Source organism: Elephas maximus, chromosome 4, assembly GCF_024166365.1.
Source record: "Elephas maximus indicus isolate mEleMax1 chromosome 4, mEleMax1 primary haplotype, whole genome shotgun sequence".
In the NCBI taxonomy this organism is placed as follows: domain Eukaryota; kingdom Metazoa; phylum Chordata; class Mammalia; order Proboscidea; family Elephantidae; genus Elephas; species Elephas maximus.
In genome coordinates this window covers 80,947,583-80,961,767 of record NC_064822.1, presented here as the reverse complement: position 1 = coordinate 80,961,767, position 14,185 = coordinate 80,947,583, and positions in this window count along the sequence as shown.

Genomic DNA, 14,185 nt, shown 5'->3' with positions numbered 1-14,185 from the left:
GTGACTTAAGGGAGGCTGCCATTTTCTTAGGAAGGAATGCAAGATACCCGGAGGTAAATGGAGAAGAGGAAAGAAAATAAAGACGTGATCAGATCTGCGACTCCACCTTCCTCCTTCAGGCCAAACCTTCAGAATGAAGTGTTAAAGATAGCTAAGCATCACTGAGGATATATGGAAGAAGTGGGGCTTTCTCCTTGTTTCCCTGGGCACAGGTTGGGATTTCAAGTCTCCTTGGAGACTTGAAAAACCAGTAGAGTGCATTCCAGGTGGCAGATTAGAATGGCTGACCAAGTGGATTCTCTCCACAGAGGAGAGCATTAGCTCCTTCTCCACCCAACCAAGGCCAAGGCAGTCAACAAACAGGAACCCAGGCAAGGAACCAATTAGGCAGGAGAAAAATCTTCAGTGGTAGATGCCAGTAGGATGTCCAGTGTCCAGGCAGGACATGAAATAGCCTCACAGAGCCCAGGACCCATTCCCAGATCCTAAGATCCTTTTCTCCTTACTACCAACCCAAACATCATTTCCTTCTGATAGTGGAGTCACTCTGAATGACTTAGCTATTTTCTCAGTTAACCCTAGCTAACCCGAAATGACTTTTGAAAACTAAAAGAGCCTAGTTATGTTTAATTGGAAAGTCTAATTCCATTCTAACCGCTAGCCATCATGGGGATAGGATAGGAGTCTCAAATCAAGATGAGAAATACAACAGAAAAAAAAAGAACACTACACCTCCTTTCTTATTTTTTTCTCATCTGAGAGTACTGTATAAATGTTTATTTCTCCACAAGAACCCAAATGCCAGAAGCATTTGTTAATCTTATTTGGTCCAGGAACTAGCTTCCACTGAGTACCAGTTCCAAAAAAATAGTTTTTTATTTTCCATGATCACTCCAGTGTCATGTACTGTGGCAGAGATATTGCTATACGTTCCCTACACCCTGTTTCTTTTTTCTCCTGGACACACAGTTAGATTACATTTCTTAGCCTTCTCTGTAATTAAATGGGCCCAAATGGCACATTCTAGCCAAAGGAGTATGGATGGAAGTGATGTGTGCCCCTTTTAGACCTGGCCTCTAGAATACTCAATGCAGTCCACGTCAATCCCTCCTTCGCCTGCCAGTGATATGCAGAAGATCCAGGGAAGGACTTGCAGGCTGGAAGAGCCATTAGATGCAATATGCCTGGGTTGTTGAATGCAGAGCAGAGCCTCAACCACTACCACCTAAGAATCATGAGGGGTCTGGGATTTTACCCTACTCACAACATACCACGTTAGCTTATTACTGTTTTATGGATTCTGGCAGAAGACAAAAAACTCCTGGGGCAGAGACAAAGGGCTTTATTATTCGTGGCAAAAGTAGTAGCCAGAGCTTCATATTTGTTTGTGTCAATTTCCCTTGCCCTCCAAGTATCATAGGGACAACACAGGTCACATGAGAAATGTGGGCTGCACTATGAGAAGACACTAAACTTTGGGGATTCACTACTTTTGTAGTAAGCAGACACAAGTTGCTCATTGTTCAGGAGGAGACATTACCTCGTTTTTCAAGACTGCTCACTGCAAGTGCAACCCTGAGAATGGTTCTGGTAAAGAATGGCCAGTCTCTTACATTTCTTGTCATACTCAGCTAGAACTTGTAGCAATATTCAGGGACCATGGTGAGTTGGGCAGGAAATAAATCTTTACTGCATTAAAGCCACTGAAGTCTCAGGTTGTTATAGCAGTTAACCTAACTTGCCTGATGCATGGGTTCACTTAGGCAGAACCTTTCTTGCTCATCCCAGAAACCTTGCTATAATTCCTTCTTTTCTTCCTGCTTAGACTGCATTTTCTCTACAGGTGATAAGCATCCAGGGACTGAATTTTTAGACTAAAGAAAGTATCCATTCTTTCTAAGGTAATTTTTTTTCCCTCTAATGCATTGTCTAGAATTCAAGTATTAAGGTTTCAATTTTATAAGATTCATTGGTATTTTTAAAATTTAAACACCTACATTTGAAAAGTTTGATTTGTAGCAATCCTGACACACTGGTAAAGATCTTCAAGGTTAATGGGTCATGGCTAAACATAATACGTAAATACTGACATAGTATGTCTTTCATTTATAATGGAAAAGTCTAGTGCCTAAAATGTTGTAATGATAAGTGTTATGGAAAAGAGCTAACAATATGGGTCTTGGTAACATTAAGGGCAAGCTAGCAAGATCATTTGAATTTATTTCTCCTCTCTGATCTACTATGGTGAGATGTTTTTAATGCTAAACTAGGAAAATTCAAAAGAAAAGAGTTTTCTGTGAGAAGCAGTGTGAATTAAGTTGGTACTAGGTCCCACATGAGACCTTGATATAAAAATATTTTATTTCATATCAAAAACAAAACCAAATGTTAATTGCTTGTAATGATTATTTACAGTTTGCACTGCTGATTTGAGTCACAACTGTCTTCCTTGTTCATAATGATTTTAAAGATGATTCTACTGACCTACCACCCGCAGAATAAGCTATTTGAGAAGTTTTCCAGTAAGAGAGATAGATTCATACATAGCCACTGGCCCTTTTTTTTAGTCCTGTTTAAGGGCAAACTGCACTATGTAGCCTGAAAACAAACAAAAAAAAAAAATTGGCCCACTGGGAGATTAAACACAAAATTTTGACCCTATTATTGGTAAATATCACCATTATCTAGTAAAAAGAGCAAACTTGTCAAAAATTCTATGTCCCTACCATGGTAACAAGCATCTCCTTTATCAATTTTCCACTTCCATGAGGGTCCCCTGAGGGCTGCACTCTGACTCTGCACCCACGCTGAGTTATGATTCTGTTCAAATACTGAAGTTTAGTTTATTCTTTTCCTCCTAGAATCTAACGTTCTGGAATTTTAAACATTTTATAAAAATAGGGATTTCTTGTTTTGAGTTTCTTGATGATTTAAATTATAACTATCTAACCAACTTGGAAGACCGGTGCCTGCTGTTGCAAAACCAGTGACTGTCCATATCAGGATGTGGGTAGATGCTATTTTCTGAGATGATTTGTTGGTATTTATTTTCCCAGCAGATTTATGTTGTCTATTATGTTTTCCACCACCATCTGGTATAACTGATGACTTGTGAAACTTGTCGAATATCAGCTGCTCATACGTGGATGGATTTATATCTGGGTTCTCAATTCTGTTCCATTGGTCTATGTGCCTGTTGTTGTACCAGTACCAGGCTGTTTTGACTACTGTAGCTGTATAATAGGTTCTGAAATCAGGTAGAGTGAGGCCTCCCACTTTCTTCTTCTTTTTCAGTAATGCTTTGCTTATCCGGGGGTTCTTTCCCTTCCATATGAAATTGGTGATTTGTTTCTCTATCCCCTTAAAATATGACATTGGAATTTGGATTGGAAGTGTGTTATATGTATAGATGGCTTTTGGTAGAATAGACATTTTTACTATGTTAAGTCTTCCTATCCATGAGGAGGGTATGTTTTTCCACTTAAGTATGTCCTTTTGAATTTCTTGTAGCAGAGCTTTGTAGTTTTCTTTGTATAGGTCTTTTACATCCTTGGTAAGATTTATTCCTAAGTATTTTATCTTCTTGGGGGCTACTGTGAATGGTATTGATTTGGTTATTTCCTCTTCGGTGTTCTTTTTGTTGATGTAGAGGAATCCAAGTGATTTTTGTATGTTTATTTTATAACCTGAGACTCTGCCAAACTCTTCTATTAGTTTCAGTAGATTTCTGGAGGATTCCTTAGGGTTTTCCATGTATACGATCATGTCATCTGCAAATAGTGATAGCTTTACTTCCTCCTTGCCAATCCGGATACCTTTTATTTCTTTGTCTAGCCTAATTGCTCTGGCTAGGACTTCAAGTACGATGTTGAATAAGAGCGGTGATAAAGGGCATCCTTGTCTGGTTCCCGTTCTCAAGGGAAATGCTTTCAGGTTCTCTCCATTTAGAGTGATATTGGCTGTTGGCTTTGCATAGATGCCCTTTATTATGTTGAGGAATTTTCCTTCAATTCCTATTTTGGTAAGAGTTTTTATCATAAGTGGGTGTTGAACTTTGTCAAATGCCTTTTCTGCATCTATTGATAAGATCATGTGGTTTTTATCTTTTGTTTTATTTATGTGATGGATTACATTAATGGTTTTTCTGATATTAAACCAGCCTTGCATATCTGGTATAAATCCCACTTGACCAGGGTGAATTATTTTTTTGATGTGTTGTTGGATTCTATTGGCTAGAATTTTGTTGAGGATTTTTGCATCTATGTTCATGAGGGATATAGGTCTATAATTTTCTTTTTTTGTAATGTTTTTACCTGGTTTTGGTATCAGGGAGATGGTAGCTTCATAGAATGAGTGGGGTAGTATTCCGTCTTTTTCTATGCTTTGATATACCTTCAGTAGTAGTGGTGTTAAGTCTTCTCTGAAGGTTTGGTAGAACTCTGCAGTGAAGCCGTCCGGGCCAGGACTTTTTTTGTTGGAAGTTTTTTGATTACCGTTTCAATCTCTTTTTTTGTTATGGGTCTATTTAGTTGTTCTACTTCTGAATGTGTTAGTTTAGGTAGGTAGTATTTTTCCAAGAATTCATGCATTTCTTCTAGGTTTTCAAATTTGTTAGAGTACAATTTTTCGTAGTAATCTGAAGTGATTCTTTTAATTTCATTTGGCTCTGTTGTGATGTGGTCCTTCTCGTTTCTTATTCGGGTTATTTGTTTCCTTTCCTGTTTTTCTTTAGTCAGTCTAGCCAATGGTTTATCAATTCTGTTAATTTTTTCCAAGAACCAGCTTTTGGCTTTGTTAATTCTTTCAATTGTTTTTCTGTTCTCTAATTCATTTAGTTCAGCTCTAATTTTTATTATTTGTTTTCTTCTGGTGCCTGATGGGTTCTTTTGTTGCTCAGTTTCTATTTGTTTAAGTTGTCGGGACAGTTCTCTGATTTTGGCTCTTTCTTCTTTTTGTATGTGTGCATTTATCGATATAAATTGGCCTCTGAGCACTGCTTTTGCTGTGTCCCAGAGGTTTTGATAGGAAGTATTTTCATTCTCGTTGCTTTCTAAGAATTTCCTTATTTCCTCCTTGATGTCTTCTATAACCCAGTCTTTTTTCAGGAGGGTATTGTTCATTTTCCAAGTATTTGATTTCTTTTCCCTAGTTTTTCTGTTACTGATTTCTAGTTTCATTGCCTTGTGGTCTGAGAAGATGCTTTGTAATATTTCGATGTTTTGGATTCTGGAAAGATTTGTTTTATGCCCTAATATGTGGTCTATTCTAGAGAATGTTCCATGTGCGCTAGAAAAAAAAGTATATTTTGCAGCAGTTGGGTGGAGAGTTCTGTATAAGTCAATGAGGTCAAGTTGGTTGATTGTTGTAAGTAGGTCTTCCGTGTCTCTATTGAGCTTCTTACTGGATGTCCTGTCCTTCTCCGAAAGTGGTGTGTTGAAGTCTCCTACTATAAATGTGGAGGTGTCTATCTCATTTTTCAATTCTGTTAAAATTTGATTTATGTATCTTGCAGCCCTGTCATTGGGTGCATAAATATTTAATATGGTTATGTCTTCCTGATCAATTGTCCCTTTTATCATTATATAGTGTCCTTCTTTATCCTTTGTGGTGGATTTAAGTCTAAAGTCTATTTTGTCAGAAATTAATATTGCTACTCCTCTTCTTTTTTGCTTATTGTTTGCTTGATATATTTTTTTCCATCCTTTGAGTTTTAGTTTGTTTGTGTCTCTAAGTCTAAGGTGTGTCTCTTGTAGGCAGCATATAGATGGACCGTGTTTCTTTATCCAGTCCGTGACTCTCTGTCTCTTTATTGGTGCATTTAGTCCATTTACATTCAGCGTAATTATAGATAAATAAGTTTTTAGTGCTGTCATTTTGATGCCTTTTCATGTGTGTTGTTGGCCTTTTCATTTTTCCACATACTTTTTTGTGCTGAGACGTTTTTCTTAGTAGATTGTGAGATCCTCATTTTCATAATGTTTAACTTTATGTTAGTTGAGTCGTTACGTTTTTCTTGGCTTTTTTCTTGAGTTATGGAATTGATATTCCTTTTTGTGGTTACCTTATTATTTACCCCTATTTTTCTAAGTAAAAACCTAACTTGTATCGTTCTATATCGCCTTGTATCACTCTCCATCTGGCAGTTCAATGTCTCCTATATTTAGTCCCTCTTTTTGATTATTGTGATCTTTTACCTATTGACTTCCATGATTCCCTGTTATGTGTATTATTTTGTTTATTTATTTATTTTTTAGAATTAATCTTAATTTGTTTGTTTTTGTGCTTTCCCTATTTGAGTTGATATCAGGACGTTCTGTTTTGTGACCTTGTATTGTGCTGGTATCTGATATTATTGGTCATCTGACCAAACAATCTCCTTTAGCATTTCTTGTAGCCTTGGTTTGGTTTTTGCAAATTCTCTAAACTTGTATTTATCTGTAAATATCTTAATTTCTCCTTCATATTTCAGAGAGAGTTTTGCTGGATATTTGATCCTTGGTTGGCAGTTTTTCTCCTTCAGTGCTCTGTATATGTCGTCCCATTCCCTTCTTGCCTGCATGGTTTCTGCTGAGTAGTCTGAACTTATTCTTATTGATTCTCCCTTGAAGGAAACCTTTCTTTTCTCCCTGGCTGCTTTTAAAATTTTCTGTTTATCTTTGGTTTTGGCGAGTTTGATGACAATATGTCTTGGTGTTTTTCTTTTTGGATCAATCTTAAATGGTGTTCGATGAGCCTCTTGGATAGATATCCTTTCGTCTTTCATGATGTCAGGGAAGTTTTGTGTCAGGATTTCTTCAACTATTTTCTCTGTGTTTTCTGTCCCCCCTCCCTGTTCTGGGACTCCAATCACTCGCAAGTTATCCTTCTTGATAGAGTCCCACATGATTCTTAGGGTTTCTTCATTTTTTTTAATTCTTTTATCTGATTTTTTTCCAGCTATGTTGGTGTTGATTCTCTGGTCCTCCAGATGTCCCAGTCTACATTCTAATTGCTCGAGTCTGCTCCTCTGACTTCCTAGTGTGTTGTCTAATTCTGTTATTTTATTGTTAATCTTTTGGATTTCTACATGCTGTCTGTCTATGGATTCTTGCAACTTATTAATTTTTCCACTATGTTCTTGAATAATCTTTTTGAGTTCTTCAACAGTTTTATCAGTGTGTTCCTTGGCTTTTTCTGCAGTTAGCCTAATTTCATTTGTGATGTCTTGAAGCATTCTGTAAATTAGTTTTTTATATTCTGTATCTGATAATTCCAGGATTGTATCTTCACTTGGGAAATATTTTGATTCTTTTGTTTTGGGGGGTTGGAGAAGCTGTCATGGTCTGCTTCTTTAAGTGGTTTGATATGGATTGTTGTCTCCGAGCCATCACTGGGAAACTAGTTTTTCCAGAAAATCCGCTAAAAAAAAATGCAGTCAGATCCCTATCAGAGTTCTCCCTCTGGCTCAGGCTTTTCGGATGTTAATGGAGCCGCCTGGGGAGGGTGGGGAAGGGGTCAGAGAGCTAGGAGTGTAGCACCTCAGAATATAGCCAGAGTTTTTTGTCTTACTTGGAATGACTCTTATATCTGAGATTTCCGTGGGGCGCGTCGCCTATACGTACTGGGTGTGTGGAGATTACCCCCCGGGGGGTCTGGCCCGCTGGCGTCACGGCCAGATCCTCCATTGTCAGCCCCACCCCCAAGGTTAAGGCTCCCCTACTGGGACAGTGCACTCCCGTCTCCAAAATCAGTCGCTGCCTCCGGGGGCTCCCTGTCCCTCCAGCCGCGTTGCGTGCCGCTCCCGCAAACCGAGTGCGACTGCGCGTCCCAGCTGGGACGCCGCTCTCCCTGCTCCAAGACCAGCCACTGCCTCCCAGGGACCTCTCCCTCCGGCGCACCATGCCGCTCACGTGAACTGGGTGGGCGCCTCCCGCACGAACGACTGGACCACCCCCGGGGTCAATTCAGGGAAATGTAGGTGGTCCCCGCGCTCACGCCCCGCCTGCGCCGCCAAAATCCCGGCGGGACGGCTCCCCGGCTGGGATGCTGCTCTCCCCGCTCCAAGACCAGTCGCTTCCTCCCAGGGACTTCTCCCTCCGGCGCGCCGCACTGCTCTCGCGAACTGGGTGGGCGCCTCCCGCACGAACAAGTGGGCCCCCCCTGGGGTCAATTTAGGGAAATGTAGCTGGTCCCCATGCTCGTGCCCCGCCCGCTTCCCGCCAAACTCCCGGCGGGGCGGCTCCCCGGCTGGGACGCTGCTCTCCCCGTGCCAAGACCAGTCACTGCCTCCTGGGGACTTCTCCCACCGGCTGCGCCGCCACGCGGCCCGCGCCAACCGGCTGGGCTCGCTCCCGGGATGAGTTCGGGGCTAGGGCTGGGCCCCTTGTCTGTGCCGTCTGCCCCCCTGGGCTCTGCCCCAAATCGGGCTCTGAAGGTCACCTGCCTGGTGCGCTGGCTCCTGGCTCTGAAAACAATCGCTGTCTCCCTGTATTTGTTCGTTCTCCGTCTCTAAATCTGTGTTTGGTGTTCAGAGTTCGTAGATTGTTAGGTATGTGATCGATTCACTTGTTTTTCCAAGTCTTTGTTGCAAGAAGGATCAGCGGTAGCGTCCACCTAGTCCGCCATCTTGGCCCCGCCTCCAGAAGAGTTTTTGAACGATTGGTGTTAATTCCCATTTGGTTGTTTGGTAGAATTCACCGGTGAACCATCTGGACTTGCCTTTTGTGTGTTTGTGTGTGAGAAGTGTTTGGTGACTAAATAAATATTTTTACTTGCTATAGGTCTACTCAGATTTTCTATTTTTTTGTGAGTCAGTTTTTAGTAGTTTCTGCTTTGCTAAGATTTCTCTCTTTCATTTAGATTGTCTAATCTGTTGGCATACAATTGGTCATAGAATTCTTTTTATTTCTCTAAGTTCAATAGTGATGTCCTCTCATTCTTGATTATAGTATCCTCAGTTTTTGCTTTTTTTTTTCCTTCGTGGGTCTAGCTAAAGGTGTGTCCAATTTGTTGATCTTTTCAAAGAATAAACTTCTGCTTTCATTGATTTTCTCGATTGTTTTTCTATTCTTTAATTCATTTATTTCTATCCAGATATTTATTATTTCCTTCCTTCTGCTTGTTTTCAGTTTCATTTACTCTTCTTTTTCTAGTTTCTGAGGGTGTAAGGTTAGTTATTGATTTGAGATCTTTCTTCCTTTTTAATGTGCTGTTTACAGCTAGAAATTTCTAAACACTTTTTTAGTTGCATTCCACAAATTTGGGCATTTTGAATTATCCTTTCCATTTACTAAAAAAAAAAAATTTCTAATTTTTCTTGTAATTTTTCTTTGAATTACTGATTATTTAGGGATATTTTGTTTAATTTATGCTTTTTGTGAATTTCCAATCTATATTGCTATACATTGTAAGCAGTTTCCCAATTTCCAGGATATAATAATAAGAAAATAAGTGCAACTTATATTCATGAAATTTAGTATTACATCTTTCAATTCTAAAAGTTCTGTTTACACTCTTTTCATATTTGCTGGTCATTCTCTATAATTTTCTGGTTACTGCAGATGTTTTTGAACCACTCTTTTATTTTTAGGCATGGCAATTATCGAATTCTATTTCTCATAATTCCAATATATCATCACTTTTCATGTCAGTTTCTGTTAGTTGTTATAGCTGCACTTTTTGCTCATGCTGCCTTATTTCCTGCTGTCCACAGTAAATTTGCAGCATGATCCACCCATATAATTTCCCTAGAAAATTATTTTTGGAAGTTTTTTTGATGCCTAGGATGAAGATGAATTCCTCTAGAAAGAATTTATATTTGCATTTGCTAGACTTCAGGGAATACTACCGCCTTAGAGAACTTCAAATTCTCAATCCGATGTTTTTTTTTTTTTTTTTTTTTTTAGTATTTTTTGGACAATCCAGGAAATGTGAACTTGATCTGATTGATAATCCATGTGTAAACTCACTTGTGTTTACAGTTTGTTAGGGACAGTTTCTTCCTTACCACGCCCCTTTTCTGTTCAACTAAGGTGACCTTCCTTGCATGTGCTTCCTAGGTTTGGACCTAAAAAGTGGGATGCATCACTTTTTTACGATAATGGTATAATCTGTTGGAGTCCCCCAGCTTATGGGGGAGGCCTCTTGTTAGTCTCCTGAATTTATCAGCATAATGCTACAACCTGCCATGGCCAAAATCTTGGTGGCCTAAAAAATTCTGTTTTTTAGCTCATGTCACATTTAGACATAGGTCAGGGGCTTTTCTAGGTTGGTTTCCTTTGAGGCCTCTTTCAAGAATTCCCTCAATTTTAGCTGCATGTGTGGTCAAGAGGAAGTTAAGCATCTTTTAGATTATTTTAAGGGCCAGGCCTGGAAATTCTGCCCTATTCTATTAACTCAATCTAGCCATGTGTCCCCAGTCTAACTCTAGATTGTTGTTAACTATAGATTATTGTTGGTGGTGGTGCCATTGAGTCTATTCCAACTCATAGTGAGCCCATGTGACAGAGTAGAATTACCCCATAGGGTTTTCTTGCTGTAGTCTTTATGAAAGCAGATGGCCATGTCTTTCTCCTGGAGCCATTGGGTAGATTTGAACTGCCATCCTTTTGGTTAGCAGCTGAGCCCTTAACCGTTGCACCACCAGGGCTCCTTAACCATAGGTAGGATTAGGCGATGCAGCCTTTCTATGCTCAGGAAGACACAGATCTGTGAGTGCCTAGCTCCTTCTTACTTCCCCAGTGGTGGCCATACATCCCCTGAGGCAGTGAAAATGCAAGCACAAGTTCTTCAGGTTCAGTAAATGTCCTCAGGGCAAAGTTAGCTGCACAGGTGTGTTTCCTTATCTGGGTTCTGGCCTTCAACTAGATTTAGACCTAAGAATTGCTTACCATCTTGTCTTCTTTTTGGTGGCATTAATATAATATAAAAACATAAAAATCGTTTAAGCATTTATAGTTGTTTTCAATAGAAACGATGGTCCAGAAACCCGGACAGCCCTGGTCCAGCAATGGAAATCTTTGAAAAAATGTTCCATCGCCTGGGGTGGCTATGAGTCGGAATAGACCTCATGGCAATGGGTTTGGCCTAGGTTTTGTCAGGATTATCCCTATTTTTTTTTTATTTGATTCCCAGGCACTTAATTATTTGTTTGGAGGTGGTCATTATTAGGTTTTAATCATTTAGACTTTCTCAGTTTTAAAGAAAAAGTAGAGTGTTTTCTGATTTATTTTATATTATAAATTGTTTGTGCACTTACCAGGGTGGTGGACATAAGCCTTATACCCTCCAGTGCCTCTCAGAGATGAACAATATTGCCTGAGTCTAAAAGACTCATTTAAGAGTAAATTCAATTTATTAATTTACTGTTGTGCCAGGCAAAAAAGTACCATTTATCCAGTATTTGGAAGTATAATTATGCTGTTATCTAATGCTTAAAAGCTAGTTTCCTTTTGTTATTTTAGCTTTTCATTGTTACTTTTTAATAAGTGCTCCAGCAATATTATTACTTTCCTAGTGGAGACCTGGAAACCCTGGTGGCATAGTGGCTAAGTCCTATGGCTGCTAACCAAAATGTTGGCAGTTTGAATCCACCAGGCAGGTGCTCCTTGGAAACTCTATGGAGCAGTTCTACTCTGTCCTATAGGGTCAGTATGAGTCAGAATTGACTCGATGGCAACAGGTTTGGTTTTTTGGTTTTAGTGGAGGCCAGGAGGGCAATTCTCAGAACTGTGAAAGTTTCCATTCCTAGATGGAAGGTCTGTCCATCTTCAGTGTGGCTATGTCCTGGAGGATTTTATCTTAACGATAAATAAAGAGTTGCTTCGGTTTGTCATGCATAAACTTGTTTAGTTTATTGTAAGGTAGTCATGGCAAGGCATGCTAATAAGACCTCAAGGCATTCATTTAACATTGGAGAACCAGAATTAACAACTACAACATTAGTTTAAATGTTAAAATTTAAATCTTTAGACTCCAGGCTTTTGCCTTTAACACGTGGTCTTGGGGAGGAGACTTGACTGCCCCTCAAAATCAGAGGAGATCCTGTGCAGCTAGGGTCTGAGGTCGGTTGTGGTGAACAGTGTCGCAGCAGGCTTCTCAGTCTTCAGAGAGTCAGAGAGATCTTTTACTTCTGTCTTCTTCTTCAAAAATGAGAGGAAATTCTTAAGTTTATACACCCTGTGTGCTGTCATGTCCGACTGTAATTGGTATGTTTTATTGCCAGTTGAAGCATAGTTGTGTGACATATTTATGTTTTGTTAATTATGTTTTATTGCCATTTAGGGAATTGTTGTATGACATGTTTATATTCTTGTTTATTACATGTTTCAAGGTCGAGTTAATTAATTAAAAATTATGGGAATTGCTTAGTGACAGAGATTTGATTAATGTTATATTCCCTTATCACAGAGTGCAGGTGCACAGACCAATTTAAAGAAGCTATTTATGACCTACTTCACTTACTTCTATTATTTTATTTTCAAGGTTAGGACAACTTTCTGACTTATAGTTAATGGTTAAAGATCATTATAAAAATACATATGTTTCTATTTCTAAGTTCAGAAAAGTTCTATGTCTAACTTCACATTATAAGTGACTTATAGATAGGTGTTTAGAAGCAGTAAAAAACATCATAACAATGTAAAAGCATTACATGATAGTGACCTACACGTATGTGTTTTAAAAACATTACAGAATCAGATGTGATTTGACAGCATTAAAAAGCAAACCTAACAGGCTACATAAACCAGGTCTCTGCAGCTTGAGTCAGAAATTGACTCCAAATGATCAATATTAGTGAAAATGTCTTCATAAGCCTCCAATGAGTTTGCTAGTTTCTTATCCAAAATCCAGCTTGCTTATGAGAAAACTCCAAATATCCAAAACTACAAAAACTACTGGAAACACCAAACAAGCACTTGATTAAAAAATAGGTACAGTTAAGGATGTAGATGTTGAAAATATATTGATCAGGATTTCTCAACCTCAGCACTGTTGATATTTTGAACCAGATAATTCTTGTTGAAGGGGGCTGTCCTGTGCATTGTAGGATATTTAGCAGCATCCGTGGTCTCTACCCGCTAGATGCCAGTAGAATCCACACTTCAGATGTCACAACCAAAATTGTCTCCAGACATTGCTAGATGTGTCCTGGAAGGCAAAGTCTCCATGTGAAAACCATTGATATACTGTATTTTTAAAGCAAATAACTCATGCCTTCTACATTTATTTGCCAACTGTGCCCTCCTCCCCCAGAGGTATTTTTATAAGCGTGGCTGTACCAATTTTTTTATATATTGCTGTAATTAGCATAGCACGCTATGGAAATACCTCCTGGGGGGTGGGCATGGTTGGCAAACAAACTTAGAAAGTACACAGTATTTGGGTAAAAATGCAGTAGATACACCATAATCTAAATGTATGCTGTTGCAGGGTGAATCCCTCCACTAGTCAAACCCAAGTAGAAACATTTTACAAAGTTTATCTTACTTAGGGATTGCTGATTGGGGGTAGAATGTCCTTGTGGTGAAATGAATTCCTTTATGTGGTCTTTTGCCTTGGTTCTTTGGAAAAACATTTTCAGAGTTTTCCCCCCCCCGCAAGCCTTGAGGAGTTAACCTTTGCCCTAGTTTCTACCCTAGAGGGTTTGTTACTTTTTTCCAGGTTGATTAACATTTCCTTGGTAACTGTAAACAACTTGACTTTGTCTGGTTCTGGGCTGTAGCCTGGCGTATGGGTGGTATGCAACTTGCAGGGATTGGTTCATCCACCCATGCAAATGAAGTGAGTACAAAATATACAAATGAAGTGAACCCTCTTCATCCTTAGCAGGTGAGCTTGTTTCCTATTTTACCAACTAGTTTCCTATAAGCTCTTATTAGACATAGGTAAAGTAATTTTTTACTTGCCAACTATGCAAATGAAGTGTCTGTGGCCTACAGAGAGGGGATTGGTCAGTTTGTGGCCCCCCACTGGGAGGGGCCATACCTTGAAATTGACAAGGAGTTGTGTATATATATCTGTATCTATGTAGTCTGACCCACAGAGCTTTTCAGACAGAAAGAAGCAGGAAGTGAAGCAGCAGAAGAAGCAAAAGGAAGAGAGAAGAAGCAGAGAGAGACAGAGGAGGCAGGGAACCTCCAAAAAGAGCTGTTACATGGGTTGAGGGCTATAACACTGAAGACAGTGACAGGTCCAAAAGGGGTCT